Source organism: Mastigoproctus giganteus, chromosome 14 (assembly GCF_048544385.1).
Source record: "Mastigoproctus giganteus isolate SK-2022 chromosome 14, ASM4854438v1, whole genome shotgun sequence".
Classification (NCBI taxonomy): Eukaryota; Metazoa; Arthropoda; class Arachnida; order Uropygi; family Thelyphonidae; genus Mastigoproctus; species Mastigoproctus giganteus.
In genome coordinates, this window is record NC_143588.1 from 83,422,314 (window position 1) to 83,438,444 (window position 16,131).

General features: G+C 37.3%; 1 protein-coding gene across 1 annotated transcript in view; it reads left to right on the forward strand.

Moving 5' to 3' along the window:
* Rbcn-3B (WD repeat-containing protein Rbcn-3B) overlaps window positions 1–16,131 on the forward strand; it is a 357,208-nt gene that overhangs the window by 265,978 nt on the left and 75,099 nt on the right. The gene's annotated exons all lie outside the window — the stretch shown is intronic.

A 16,131-nucleotide genomic window follows, 5' to 3' on the forward strand; every position in this document is an offset into this window, starting at 1 on the left:
CAGTGCAAGTTGTTTTTAGTATATTAGTGCATATCATATCACTAGGAAATGTCATGTAATAAATCTAACAAATTTTATTGCATTTGTGATAACTTTGTAAAAAAGCAAGTGAAGAATATTGCAGATTTGTTACAAGGTGTATTGTACATATTTTAGGATGAAACTTGGCAACCAAGATAAATCATTTTTTGCAAAGTTTGTCATACTTGTACTTGAACAGTGAAGGAAATGGAGTCAAGTCTCTGCATTTTGCCAATTACATGGTCTGGCATTGTTATAGACTTGTACTTTATCTAAAGTGCGGGGCTGTAACACTAAAAATAAATGGTACATTTCATATAAAAGCCATCATGCATGGACCTGATTAGTTTATATCTTCTCCACAAGAAAATCTCAATACTGTTTCACCATCAGATTTTGAATGCAGTGTATAGTAAGAATGATTGCTCCCAGCATGAAAATATGTGAAACTGAAATAGTTCGTGTGAAATGGACAAATTGATTTGGTAGGAGATGTGGATCTTCCAAAATCACATGCAGTGATCCTGGGAACATGATTCCAACCTAACCTGCTTTCTCCAGCAACCCGAATTTCTTGGTACAGATGCTGAGCATTAATTCCACACTTTTTTCAGGAAGGTTCTTCCAAAACTAGCCTGAAAACTAGTCTAGTTTTGGAGAAATAAGTGATGATCGTAAAAGGAATGTATATGCTTCTGTTCTGATTGTGCAGTCAGTTCACTTAAGGAAGACATGATAACTTCTGGCTTCTTAATAAAGTTAAATATGGAGGATATAATTGGTTACTTTTTAGAGACTTGAAGGTTCTGTGTAGTTGTTGATCCAACAGTCAGTTTCACTAAAACTGCCATGTTTCATATGTAAATAGGATGGCAGTGAGCATGGAGTCGGGATTGGACAAGGAAGTAATGGCTGTACTGAGACAACCTTATACTGGATTCAGAAAATATTTGAATTCAAAGTCTAGGGCCTAATGAAAGTCCTCTTACTTCCTTCGTATTGAATTCAGGTTAATGAAGCAGTTAATAAAGGATTAAGTCAAGGAACTATCTTTGCATTTGTTTCCCAAGTTTATCTGATGCAGAACTGAAAGAAGCATTTTGTTCGGGCATAGAAAAGAATGTCAACTACAGATAAGTAGTTTGAAGGAACAATGCTCACAATTGAAAAAAAAAAAAAAAAAAAACACTGATTGGCTTCAAAAACATTCACATCTTAGGGGTCAAGAAAGATGCCAAATAAGTTCATTTCTTGGATTCCATACATACAGCCTTTCTCTGTCAGCAAAGAATAGGATAAGCAATCCCACCAAAGTATAAAAAAGATGGAAAGATACTGGGGAAGGAGGAAGGTAAACAAAACACAGTGGTACCTTACTGCTGGTCTTTGAAAATTTATACATAAACGAAAAACCATAATGTATTCATTCAAGGCCAGAAAACCTAGAATTGATTCCAAGAAATATGGCGAATCTACATAATGTTCACTTTTATATTAATATTCTTTTATTTATTTAATTTTGAATCGTGTCCATTCTGCTATTACCAAAGTACACAAATTATTATATAGATAAATGAAATCAAATTTTAAAAATAAGTAAATACAGTCGAACTTGGTTAAATTTAACCCCAGGGCCTCACATCTGGTGATTATGGACTTGGCACACAGGGTCCTGAGCTGGATATCATCATTCTTCTCTTTCTTGTTTATTCCCTTCTACTTTTGACTCTCTCTCTCTCTCTCTCTCTCTCTCTCTCTCTCTCTCTCTCTCTCTCTCTCTCAGGGTAACTCGGGAATTTTTTTTTTGCCTGGTGCAGCATAAGCCTCAGGCTTCCTTGCATCATATGGCTATTAATAGTAATAACAAACATGGAAATAACGAAATCACGGCTGTAATGAACAAAAAGCCATAATAATTTTAATTTACATGGATATACTGCACAAATTTTGGTAACTATGCAAACATTCTTAATTGCTTGGGTAGTCGAAAAAACCCAATTCTTGGAATAGACCAAAATGAAAAGGACAACCTAGCTTTTATGACTACCCGCATCGGATTAGCAGCCAGCTTATGACCTTGTCCTTTCGGGAACGGGGACAATACAATAGTGTATTGGTGTTCCGCTTGTTGCATTACCCTATTTACAGATTATATTCACTGAACCATAAATTTATTTTGGGACTTCTAAGAACTTTGTATGCAGGTCACTTTACTGTCATTTTAAATTAGAAACGAACCCTTCCTTCAAAAACATGTCTACTAACTAAAGAAAGTGTCTTTCGATTTGTGAAAAAGTCAAAATTATTTGTGAGTTAGAACGTGGTGCAAAAAATGTTGAAGTATGTAAAAAGTTTTCTTTGTCCTCATCAATAGTATCGACATTGTGAAAGAATAAACATGTTTACATATCGGCACAAGTTATTGAGAATTTGAAAAAATAGGAGGTAGATTTAACTCATCACTGATATAGTGAGTAATGGTTATAACAAGGAAATTTAGTCGGTCCCTTGACGCTCGTTATAACCAAGTTCACAACTGTATATGTTTTCTTTTTTCTCAGTTTATGGAAAAACCATGTAAAAAAGGGAAAAAAATTTTTTTTAATTTCGAAATTAGCAGAACAATTTGGAAGGTAGCATATTAGAATAAAAACCTAATTCTACAAGTTAAATTTTCAGGTCTGTGTAAATTTATTAAAAATTAATATCACAAGTAGTTCAGAATTTTATTATCCATAATAGAAATTCATAATATATCAGATTTATAATTATCTTATAAACAAGATAATACACTTCCCTTGGATTGAATTAGATCAATAAAATTAGCAGCTTCTGCCATTGATTTTTGTTAGTAATAGAAATTATTTTTTAGACCTTACTGTTAAAAAGACCTCTGTTTACTATGTAAAAGTTAATTTTTAAAAGTACAGTGAAACTGTGGCTGTCTATGGCAAACAGGAACCAAAGTTGCCTTGGTTACTCTCCTAGGGAAGAGAATTGCCAATTACCAATTCCAACATGTATTCAATTAATTGTGGCATCTGAATATCAGAACCAACAAAAGCTGGCATATAATATTTGCATGCCTTGGATAAACTTCTAACCTAAAGTACATTTAATTTTGTTTTGTTACCAAATAATAGCTTTTCAGTTGTTAATATTTCCAATTCAAACACTGATTGAGAGTGGTAACTCATTTGCTCACATGAACCATTCTGAGATTAATGCTATTAACTGCCAAGAAATATGTTTAGTTGTACATCTTTTCATAGTCTATTGTGAATTATCCTTTTTATTTATTATTATTATTTTTTTAATTTATTTATATTTTTGACCTTAGTTACTGGCTTAGTAAATGGACATCTTGGTTAGTAGCAACTCAAATAATCAATAACTTTCTTTTGCATGTTATATACTAATTTTATTCTTATTATTTTCTGATATTGATGATAGAAAAACTTTTGTGGTAGTATCACCAATCTAATATAATAAAAAAAAAAGTAGTTAAATATCTAATTTATGCTGAGCTGATTCTTTCCATAAATGTCTAATGTATTTTGTGTAACTTGTTTTGCAATATATTTTCCTAGATCTTTAGAAACTACGCCCTCTTTTCTCAAACTGGCCTGTTTTTAATTCATAAGGCTGTTAGAAGCACTGTCTATGCCATCCTGCTGTAAATGGCCACTTGTCTCTTCCCTTGGTCAACTAGTTTACAACTAGTTACACAGTAACACCATTTTCCCTTAATGTCTCCATTAAAGGGAAAGGTGTTCAAGAATAAGCTATGCATTGCTGATGAATTAAAGGCAGATAGTCTCACAGAAATTACAACCATTTAAGAGGACATGCTAAAGTGAACATTCACTAATATAGGGTATCTGATACAGTTTTTTTTAGACTCCCAGTGAAGCCATTTTGACACCTGATGTAATTGGATCAGGTTGCTGAAGGCTGCAGTATGTTTTTAATCAGATTTTATGGTAATCATCTTATAAATAAGATATAGGAGAATCACTCTATAGTAGCAAAACTATAGAGTGATTCTCCTCGTGTAAATTTTTCTTGATTAAACAGATGGCTTCTTGTTATATTCAGAGTGTTAAAGGTGCCACACAGGAGAACATTATCTGTGACCTCATTTTTACCAAGGATGCAAATGCTATTGAGAACAATTGCATTAAGAAACCTTTAACAAGCAGTAATCATAATTATTAATGTAGGATATATCTAAAGAGAATTGTTCTCTAGGGTAAAGGGATAGGTTTTAACTTTCTGCAAGGAAAATTATTATGGCTTTAGGCATTATTTCAACTCAGTTTTCTGGGGAACAGTTGGTGAATCAATTAAGTATTAATATTAAATGGGAAATGGTCAAAGACAATTCTAGAAGCTACTCGTTAAGTAATTCTGTATAATCATTTTTTAGCCTCTGAACAAAGAGTTATATGCTGAAGAAATCAGTCTCAGAGACTGTAGATGTCCACTGGAAAAAAAAAAAACAACCACACCAGTTTTATAAAGACATATGATATTTGAATGATACATATGCTTCAAGAGAATGAAGCATGGTGTGGAAGTTCTTTCGGGGCAACAAATGACTAACTTGTATCCCACATTAAGGTATTATTCAGGCTGATCCTCAAATAAGAATTGAAGACATAGCACCTCAAGTTAGAATATCACATTAGTTTCTAGGCCATCATACCTTATATTTTAAACATGAAAAGGTTATGTAACTTAATTGTTCTCAAGTTTTTAATATCAAATGAAATGGAAACAAGAGTAGAACTCTTTCAAAAGTGCTGATAAAAATTTGCGATCATGATCCAGGATTTTTAAAAATAGTAGTGAAAGGAAATGAGATATGTATCATCTTTACAACCTACAAACCAAAGTAAGTCTTTGGGAGGGGGGGGGACTGTCAGCAATAATGGTATTAAAGTTATGCTAGAATTAGTTCTTGACTGTAAAGACATTATTTACCATTCTGAGTAAGACTGTGTGCTTAAATAAATCATTAATGAGCAATTTTTCTGAAGGCCTCTTCAGTCAGGGCTGCAGTTGCTGATCTCAGTTGGAGGGAATACAGTTCCCCCCATTAGCTGGGTTTTTCAGCCTTCAAAACATGCAAATCAGCCTGTAAACCCTTGACAATTCTCCTGCATATCATGTGATAATTTCTGAATACCTCCTTTCTAGATACCTTGTAACTGCATTACAGTAACCTCCTTGCTCGCCTGACTTTGCACTACATATTTGTTTGGGTTTTTTTTTAAACTAAAGGGACAACAAATCTCCAGAAGTTACAACAAATGCAGTTCAAGAAAAAAAGACTTTTTGCAACTTCATAACTGATGGGGAAAATGTATAAATAGCTAAGATTATTATTTTGAAAAATTCATTGTATAGTTATAGATATTGTATTTGTTTAAAATGAAAATTCAGTTCTGGAACTTTTTTATCCTGCTTAAATTATCTTGGCATTGAACACTGTTAAAAGTATAAATTAATAATTAATGTTAATTTTTGCATCACTGTTTATACAAGATCATTCTTTTATGCTTGAAAGTACTGTTTGATCAGCTAACAGGTTTTGGGGAATAGCCAATTGTGTGATCACTGAAAATAGATTTGTAGAATTGTGATGCTTGAAAGAGGCATAAAGAACTGATCGGATTTATTCTGTGATATTAAAGAAAGCAGAATAGATTGCTAGATCCCTATCTATTATGATGCATACATCTCTGGAATCAGGTGCAGTCCGAGCAGATTGGAGATATGCAAATATCTCTCCAGTTCGCACCCCTTGATGTGGGCACCTGTACATGGTGAGGGGACCTACCAGTGATATTGCTGGTCCTCCAGATTAGAATCATTGGATCCAATGCCCAGACAGACATAGGAATCAGCATTTTTGCCATGCTCTGCAACCCGTGGAAACTCGGAAAGGGAGATTCAGGTAGTTGAGGGGGAGCCCATCTTCAACACACCAATTTGGCCCCAGCTTTGATAAGATGGGTGGTCCTCGAAGGCTTGGCTAATGGGTTCTGCAAGGATCAACCATGCTAATGCTATATTCCTACCCTCGTGGTCCAAAGGATTCAGGCTAGTGGCAGTGCAGGTATGGTGTCTGGGTAGCTCTGGCATCCCACTCCTCAGCACATTCATTACTTGCTGGGTAGTGGGCATCCCACTTGGGCTCCATGGTGATTGTGAACCTGGGCACTGAACAAATATTAAAAACACTATGAATCCTGATAGCATTATTTCTTCAGGGGCCCCAACACAGTTCCTATCCGAAAATAAAATTGAAGGTCCAAACAATGCTAATGCAGAGAGTGGTAATCAGTGGACGCTGCTCTTCATGGACTAATGTTTTTAGTGGCATTCCCCAAGGTTGGTGTTGGGCCCACTGTTGTTTTGTATATTTATCAATGATATTGATGAAGGTATATCAGGCTTAGTGTCAAAGTTTGCAGATGATACAAAGGTTGGTAGGGTTGTTAATGACAGTACGGTAAACCCCCGCTATTCGCGGTCGCTGATTTAATATAAAATGAAACCTAAAAAAATGTGAATTTTAAAGCGCCGTGAACATTTTCCGCCATAAAAAAACATGCGTGTGGCTAAAATTATCTTTCCCAATCAAAACAGCGCTCATTGGGTGGGGGAGAGGTGACGAAAATCGCAAGCATGGATGTTTCTTGCTAATCCTTGTTCAGTATGTGTTATACGTTTGTCATGGAAGGTTTCGTCATTTACTTTTAATTTATATGCTTATAAATTGATATGCTTACAAAAAGTGATAAATCTACTGTTTTACAATGTAAAACAGACTTTTTCGAGTGTGTTAATGGAAGAAAGTGACTTTATTGTGGACAAGTTCTTTCTAACCCATACAAAATATGGCTACGAATAACAAGGGAAATGTGAAAAGATCAAAGAAGGTGATGACATTAGCGAATAAAATTGAGTTATTAGATAAAATTTCTAATGGCGAAAATGTCTCCTCAGTGGCAAAACATAAAATCAATGAGTCAACGGTATGATCAATCAAGAAATCGGAAGAAAAAATCCGCCGTAGTGTCCGTGAAAACGTGCTAATTGCTTCAAAAATTTGTTCTGTAACTCATGATGTTAAATTAGAAAAAATGGAAAAAGCTTTAAATCTGTGAATAGAAGACTGAACTCAAAATAAAATTCTGTTAAGTTCACTCATCATTCGTGAAAAGGCAAAACTCCTTTATCAACACTTTAGCGAAACTGGTGATATCACTGGCGGGATAAGTTTTTTAGCTAGCAAAGGCACTGGTTTGAAATTTCTAATAAATATTACATTTAATATTAAATTGTTTCTTATTTTTATTTCGATGCCATATGCTTGCACTTCACTATTTACTGTCTATGTACATAGTCATATTATGAAGGTACATATAATACATACATAAACAAAATTTTAAACTAGTTTTTCTTATATATTTCATACTTTGGAACGGAACCCCTTTATTACTATGGGAGCCATAACTCAATATTTGTGTTTTCGGTATTTGCTGCATTTCTCAGGAATGTAACCCCCGCGAATAGCGGGGGCTTACTGTAATGGCAGTGTGCTACTGCAACAGGATCTAGAAAATTTGGGCAGATGGGTGAGAAGTGGCAACTGAAGTTTAACTTTGACAAATGCAAAGTACTGCATATGGGTAGAAGTAACCCCAGAGAAATGTACCATCTGTATGGTACTACACTTAAGGTGTAGTACCATACAGTTGGTACTACACCTTAATCACGGTGTACTACCTGGGAGTGACTGTGCAGTCAGATATGAAGTTTTCTGGGCAATGCAGACAGGCTGCCAGAGCAGGTCATTGGGTGTTGTCAATGATATACAGGAAATTTGCTAGCAGGGAAAAGGAGGTGATTATCCCTTTGTATAAGGCAGTGGTCAGGCCACACCTTGAGTACTGCATACAGGTCTGGAGGCCTCATTTTAGGAAGGATGTAGAGTTGCTTGAGCGTGTACAGAGAAGGGCAACAAGATTGGTGCTCTAACCAAGAAAGGCTTAAGTTCTGGAAATTGCAGTTGCTGGAGACTAGGCACCTACAAGGTGATCTGAGGTGTATAAGGCCTTGAATGGGTTGAGCACGCTGAATTCTGATGGGATCTTCCGCTTGCACAGATTACAAACCAACCTGAGGGGGCATAAATTGAAATTGAGGAAAGGCAGTTGTAGAATAGATGTACAGAAATTTGCCTTTAGCCAGCAGGTGGTTAATTGCTAGAACAAACTTTTATCTTTCGTCACCATATATGGAGGATGCAGAAAGGTCAGGGAATGACCACCGCATATTCCCAGATCAATATGGCCTTAGTTGCTAAAAAATAAGAATGACAAATATCTGTTGTGGAAGTTGATAGCTTAAATAAATTCAAGGAGGAATTGAACAAACTTTCAGAGGGAATGGTTGTGTCAATTTTTTTTTTTTTTTTTTGGCTGATGCTACAATAAGTTCATATGCTTGCTTTCTTGCATCACATGCCTCTGTTACTACTACTGCTACTACCACTATGATATTTGCCACCTGGGATCAATGTCTCCTAGGCAGACCTTGGTGATCTCATTGCATAACTTCCTATTCCCATTCTTTTATTAGGAGATTTTAATTGACATAATACTCTCTGGGATATTGCAGACAGTAACATGAGGGGGCATAAAATAGAGCACATGCTCGAAAATAATGGGTCTCTCCTAAATGGTGGAACAAACACCTTTTTCCACACACCTCCTTGTATGTTTACTGCCATTAATCTCTCCATCTTCTCTTCCTTTATTCACATGGGAGGTTGACAAAAATCCCTACGAGAGTGGTCACTTCCCTGTCATATCTATTATGACTGGAAAGAGACCATCAACCATCACGGATATCTCAGTGGAAGCTAACTGGAATGCCTTCAAACATCTGGCACAATTTGACACCACAAGGGTCACCCAGCAGCCAATCAGTGATGCAGTTTCATATATTACAGAAGGTATTGTTCATGCAGCAGCCCACAGTTTCCACCATTTCCGAAACCTTGGTGGAATTCAGAATGCACAGCAGCAAGAAAAGCCCAAAAAAGGTGGGGATATTCCACCGATATCCCACCACCAAAAATTTAATATCCTAGCAGTTCAGTCTACGCAGAGTCCACAGAGAGAGGAAGTTGTTCTTGCTCGGCTCTGCATAGGTCACAATCATCTGACACATTCCTTTTTGCTGAGGGTGGATGACCCACATATGTGTGAGAATTGTGAAACTTTTTTAATGGTTTATCATGTTTTTATTGAATGTCCAGTGTTTAAGGATGTACATTGTTTGTTGTTGTTATTTGGTTTTTAGGAGCATTAGCAACTAATGCCATATTGCTCTGGGAATATGCGGTGGTCATTCCCTGACCTTTCCGCATCGTCTGTATTTTGTGGTGACAGGCTCGAACCCCGGCCTAATCAAGAAGTGTGTGCTACGCACTGCTGCTCCTTCCCACCTGGCTACGGAGGCCTTTACATTGTTTGTATTTTGCCACATACGTCTAGGTTAGTGCAAGTGCATCAGATTTATTTGTAGCCATCTACCAAAGTAGTTAAATTGGCATTGTTTTAATTATATCTCATATTGTGAATACCTTCACAAGTTGCCATGATATTGCACTACCTCGAATAAGTAACACTTCACCAGTGGAGAAGGCTAATGTTACTTATTCTTGGTGAATACCACCACCACCACCACCACCCAGACGGCACAGTTTGTAAAATGGTATGAGATAAAAAACTGTTATCCACATACCTGTCTCTATTAGACCTAGGAAAGCAAAAAAGGTAGAGGAAAGTGATAGTAGGAGAGGAAGAAGAAGAAAGTGGCAGTTACTCCTCACTCATAAATCCTTCGAATAGGCAACTCTTCCCTATTAGGGAAGACTCTCAGTAACTCAGGCAGCATCAAGTCCCCACAAATGGCACCATTTCGAGGCTTATTGGCCTCTCTTCGGTGCCTTCTAGTTGGTGGTATCCACCAAGATTTGTCTTCTCCATTGGTGAAGCATTACTCATTCGAGATTATGGCACCTCGTTGTGAAGGTATTCACAATATGAGATATAATTAAAGTAATACCAATTTTACTACTTTGGTAGATAGCTATGAATAAATCCAATGCACTTGAACCTATACTTTAGTCATACTACCACGTAGCTTGAGGCTTTTGCCCTTAAATGCTATTAGTTTTCTCATCTTTAATAATCTGGCTGAACAGTTTAAACTCAGCCAAATTTTAGATGATAGAGATAATATGTCTGACTTTTTAACTTTTTATATTCTATTAATTTATACACAAAGATTTAAAATACTTATACTTTTATATTTTGTTCTTTTACTTATTTATATTTTTACCATAATACTCTGTATCTTAGGACATCATATTTACCTTTTGAAGTGGTAGCCTGTTTATAGATTACCAAATATACTTAGTACACTTTTTATTTTTGATGTGGCACATTATGGCCTAAGCTGCCAATGCACCATAAAAAACTAAACCAGCCAACTCTCCAATTTACAAAGGTGGTTCGAAGAGTGAAATGGATAAATTTCTGTGGCAAGAAAAATTGTGCAATCTTGATTCCTGTGCTGCAGTATCATCTGAACTGGAATAGCATCATTAATCTCAGATTATCCTATTATTTGGGAAGGAACAAACTTAACACATTCACCGCTGCTTGATGTCATGAAAAACCACCTGATTTTAAGAATTGTTTTCGTCTAATTTGCTACAAGAAAAATTATATTTGTCAAGAAACCTTTGCCTTAGGCTGACTATTTGGCTGAAATGAGAAGAAAGCCCAAAAATGTCTCTGCCTTTTCCAATCTAAAATGGCTGAAGTTCATGATTGTGAAATTTGGTGCATTAAGGTCAGAAGTCAAGCCAGCAGCAAATGTACAAAGTTAATTGTAATGAAAGAAAAAGGCTTAACAATTATGCAATCTGACATGAATTTCCATCAACAGCATAGACAATCTACAAGGACAGCACATCTATTTTATTTATGGTATACAGTAACTTTGCCTATAGGGATAAAGAGATAATTATTCTGTTTTATAAAGTCTTAGTTAGGCCACAGCTTGTACTAATGATATTAAGAGTAGGAGACTGGCGGAATTACTTAACAAGTACAGGTCACTGTTGAAAAAAAGCCGTGAATTAGGGTTGAATTTGAAAGTGTCTGCAATTCTGCCCAGACACGATAGGAGGGTGTATATGACGAGAGCTCTGTCGATCAATTCGGCCCTGGAAGGATTGTGCAAGGCTCAAGGGGTAGAATTTTTTTCAGCCTGGTCTGTACTTGTTAACAGGAGAGACTGCTTCTACAGGGATGGGATACACTTAAATAGAAAGGGTGCAAGAATGTTTGCTGATGCTATCGAGGCAGTGTTAGGTGGGTCGGAAAACTGCTAGATTGGGGGGGATACAAGGACTAATAGATTAACAGTAGCCACTGGCAGAGGTGAAAGTGATTCTTGCACTGCTTCTATTGGAATGAGCTGCAGCCTGGAAAATAAGATGCAGGATATTTCAGAGACTGCTGGGAATCATTGGGGTACAAATAAACACATAGGTTGTGTTAGGGTAGCTAAGAAAAAGAACAGGTGCATATATACTTGCGTGTACACCAATGCTAGGAGTTTAGTAAATAAATTTGATGAATTTGAGGTATTGCTCAAAACATCAAAGGCAGATATTGTGGGGATTTCAGAGACGTGGTGTCACACAGATATAAGGAATGCAGAACTGGAATTTGGGGAGTACAATGTCTACAGAAAGGATAGACAGGGTACGAAGGGAAGAGGGGTTATGCTATTAGTTAAGAAATACATAAAATCCAAGGAAGTGAATCCAGTCGACATCGCTGGACAGTGCAGTGTCGAGTCAGTTTGGTGTGACATAAGCATTGGGAGATCAAAATTGAGAGTAGGAGTGTGCTATAGGCCTAATGATTCTGAGGAGTATAATAAGAAACTGTATGCGGAAATAGAGTGGGCCAGCAAATCAGAGAGTCTTATAATGGGGAAATTTTAATTTCCCAGATATTTACTGGAATTTGGGGGCTGGTCACTCACCCAATTAATCATCCAATAAATCCACAAAAGCCTTGCTTTTGTGGATTTATTGGATGATTGTTTTCTACATCAGCATGTTTGGGAGGCAACTAGAGGGAGTAATACTCTTGATTTGATTATCAGTAGTGATTCTTCATGCATTAAGAAACTGCAAGTAAATGAACCACTAGGTGGCAGTGATCACAGTCTGCTGAAGTGGGATTTACTCAAAGAGGTAACTACCATTAGGGGTAAAGGGAAGGGTTATTGCTTTCGTAAAGGCGACTACGATGGACTGAGTAATTGTAGACCTGTTAGTTTAACTTCTGTTCCTGGAAAATTAATGGAGGCACTGGTTAAAGAAGCACTGCAGGATAATCTATACAAGACTTCAGTTATAGCTCAGACACAGCATGGTTTTGTTAAGGGGAAGTCTTGCCTGACCAATTTGATTGGATACTATGATGCAGTCACAAAAGAACTGGATGCAGGGAATAACTTTGATATTATATACTTGGATCTTAGAAAGGCTTTTGATACTGTTGCACATGGAAAACTGCTGCACAAGTTGGAGCAGTGTGGCATTGGAGGAAAATTGCTGCTATGGATAAGGGGGTGGTTGAGGGGGAGAAGACAGAGAGTGGTAATTAATGGACACTGCTCATCGTGGACTAATGTTATTAGTGGAGTCCCTCAGGGTTCAGTATTGGGTCCATTATTGTTTTCTGTATTTATAAATGATATCGATGATGGTATATCAAGCTTAATGTCCAAGTTTGCAGATGATACGAAGGTTGGCAGGGTTGTCAAGGACACTACTGACACTATGCTACTGCAACAGGATCTGGAAAGGTTGAGCAGATGGGCTGAGAGGTGGCAAATGAAGTTTAACATTGACAAATGTAAAGTACTACATATGGGAAACAGCAACCCCCAGAGCAACGTATCAACTCTGTGGTACTACACTGACAGTGGTAGAGAATGAAACGGACCTGGGGGTGGTTGTGCAGGCAGATATGAAGTTTTCTGAGCAGTGCAGACGGGTTGCAAGAGTAGCTCATGGAGTATTGTCAATGATATACAGGAATTTTTCCAGCAGGGATAAGGAGGTGATTATTCCATTGTATAAGGCAATGGTCAGGCCACACCTAGAGTACTGTATACAGGTCGGAGGCCTCATTTCAAGAAGGAAGTAGAGATGCTGGAACGAATACAGAGAAGGGCAACAAGATTAGTGAATGGAACAAAGGGGTGCTCTTACGAAGAAAGGCCTAAGTTTTGCAAATTACAGTGTCTGGAGACTAGGCACCGGTGAGGTGATCTGATAGAGGTGTATAAAGCCCTGAATGGTTTGAGCATGCTCAATGCTGATGGGATTCTTCCTCTTGCTCAGAATAATCACCTGAGAGGGCATAAATTCAAATTGAGGAAAGACAGTTGTAGGATAGACGTGAGGAAATTTGCCTTTAGCCAGCGGGTGGTTGGTTGGTGGAATAGACTTCCATCCCGTGTCGTGGAAGTTGATAGCCTAAATAAGTTTAAGGCTCAGCTGGACAGGTATTTCGAACGAACAGAGGGGTGAAGTGGAAGTGATTATTTTTTATTACCTATGTATGGCGCATTATGGCCATAGATGCCCATGCGCCAAAAAAATCCCCAAACAAACAATATTTTTTATTTATTTATTTATTTTTATTTATTTTTATTTTTTTTTTTTTGGCTGATGCTGCATATGCTTGCTTTCTTGCATCAAATGCCTCTACTAATGCTAATGCTAATTATATACTGGTTTGAAATCCCCACATCAAGAATGATGTGGTTCTGCTAAAAAAAAAAAAAAAAAAAAAAGCATAGTGAAGAGCAATTGATATAAAGATGCAATACAAGAGAGAGCAATTTCAGTTTTGTGAATTGGAACAGATGTGTTTGTTGGTAAAAATTTCTTTTAACCAAAGAGTTATTAATGGTTGTAACAATTTGACTTCATATTATAGAAGCAAATGGCTCATCTAAATTAAGAACCAAATTGATAAAGGTTTTTTTTTTTGTTATCATTATCTCTATACATTAAAAAAGTTTTCCTCCTAGTGATATTTATTCGACCTTGAGAAGGTGGGGTAGCCAATTGGAGATGAGGGATGCGAGTCACATGGTACAAGTGGGCGGTGTAATTACATCATTAAAAATACACAGGTAAATAATTACATAGGTTATTTCCTGACTAGATATCGATCAGTGTTTCAACAGGTGTCTGGAATCCGTGACGCTTGATTTGCTAACTTAGTAATTAACACAATGCTGCAACCTAGATTGGCAATCACTGATTCCGAGAGAAAATTATGCCATCAGGAGTCTGCATGGAAATATAGAGAGAAACCATGCTGAAAGGTTATGAACTAATCAGAGAATAAGTTCAATGACAATGAGCAAGTGGAAAACCAATGTGACAGGAAATGGGTAGCTAATGTGGACAAAGAACAGGCCGAAACTCAGCAAATCGTTAATCGGCTCAGATGCCTGTCGAAACACACACATGCCAACCCCTCGCTCACAGGGTTGGTGAGCGATGCCCCCAAGTTATTATTGTTATTAGCATTATTATTATTATTATTATTATTATTATTAGCCATATGGTACAAGGAAGCCTGAGGCTTATGCTGCACCAGCCAAAAAAAAAAAAAAAATTCCCGAGTTACCCCCCTGTGTGTGTGTGTGTGGGAGAGAGAGAGAGAGAAAGAGAGAGAGAGGTATCACCAAGAAAGAGAAGAATGATGATATCCAGCTCAGAACCCTGGGTTTGCCAAGCCCATACTCACCAGATGTGAGCCCCCGGGGTTAGCATTAGTAGAGGCATACAACGCAAGAAAACAAGCTTATGCAGCATTAGCAAAAGAAAAAAAAAAAAACACCTCCAATTTGACCCCTCCATTCATTCCAAATGCCTGTCCAACTCAGCCTTAAATTTATTTATGCTGTCAACTTCCACAACAAAATGTGGAAGTCTGTTCCACCAATCAACTACCTGTAGGCTAAAGGCAAATTTCCACACATCTATTCTACAACTCTCTTTCCTCAATTTCAAACTGTGTCCCCTCATGTTCTTAATCTTTGCAAGAGAAAGAATCCCATCAGCATTCAACTTGCGCAAGCCATTCAGGGCCTTATACACCTCAGTCAGATTACCTTGTAGGTGCCTACTCTCGAGGCACTGCAATTTGTAGAACTTAAGCCTTTCTTGGTAAGAGCACTCCTTTGTTCCTCTCACTCTGTACTCGTTCTAGCAACTCTACATCCTTCCTGAAATGAGGCCTCCAGACCTGTACACAGTGCTCTAGGTGTGGCCTGACCATTGCTTTGTTTTTTTTTTTTTTTTTTTTTTTTTTTATGAAAACCCCAAACACGAAAGGTATCAAAACCTATAGTACTGTGCATGGGTTTGAAGGAGAAATTTGGGGGGAAGGGGATGCTGGAAACTTTGCTTTGTATAACGGGATAATCGCCTCCCTGTCCATGCTAGCAAAATTACTATATATCATTGACAAGACTTCATGACCTGCCCTGGCAGTCCATCTGCACTGCTCAGCAAACTTCATATTCAACTGCACAATTATCCCCCGGTCTTTTTCATTTTCCACTTCCCTGAGTGTAGTACCACACACAGTTGGTACGTTTCTCTTCAGTTATTGCTACCCATATGCAGTACTTTGCATTTGTCAATGTTAAACTTCTCAGCCTATTTGCCCAACTTATCTAGATCCAGTTGGAGTAGCATACTGTGTTTTCTGTCGTTAATAACCCTACCAACCTTTGTATCATCTGCAAACTTGGACATTAAACCTGATATACCTTCATCAATATCATTGATAAATATAAAAAACAACAATGGGCCCAACACCGAACCCTGGGGAACTCTACTAATAACATGATCCTGCAATGCTTCTTTAACCAATGATTCCATTATTTTCCCTAGAACACAAGTTAAAC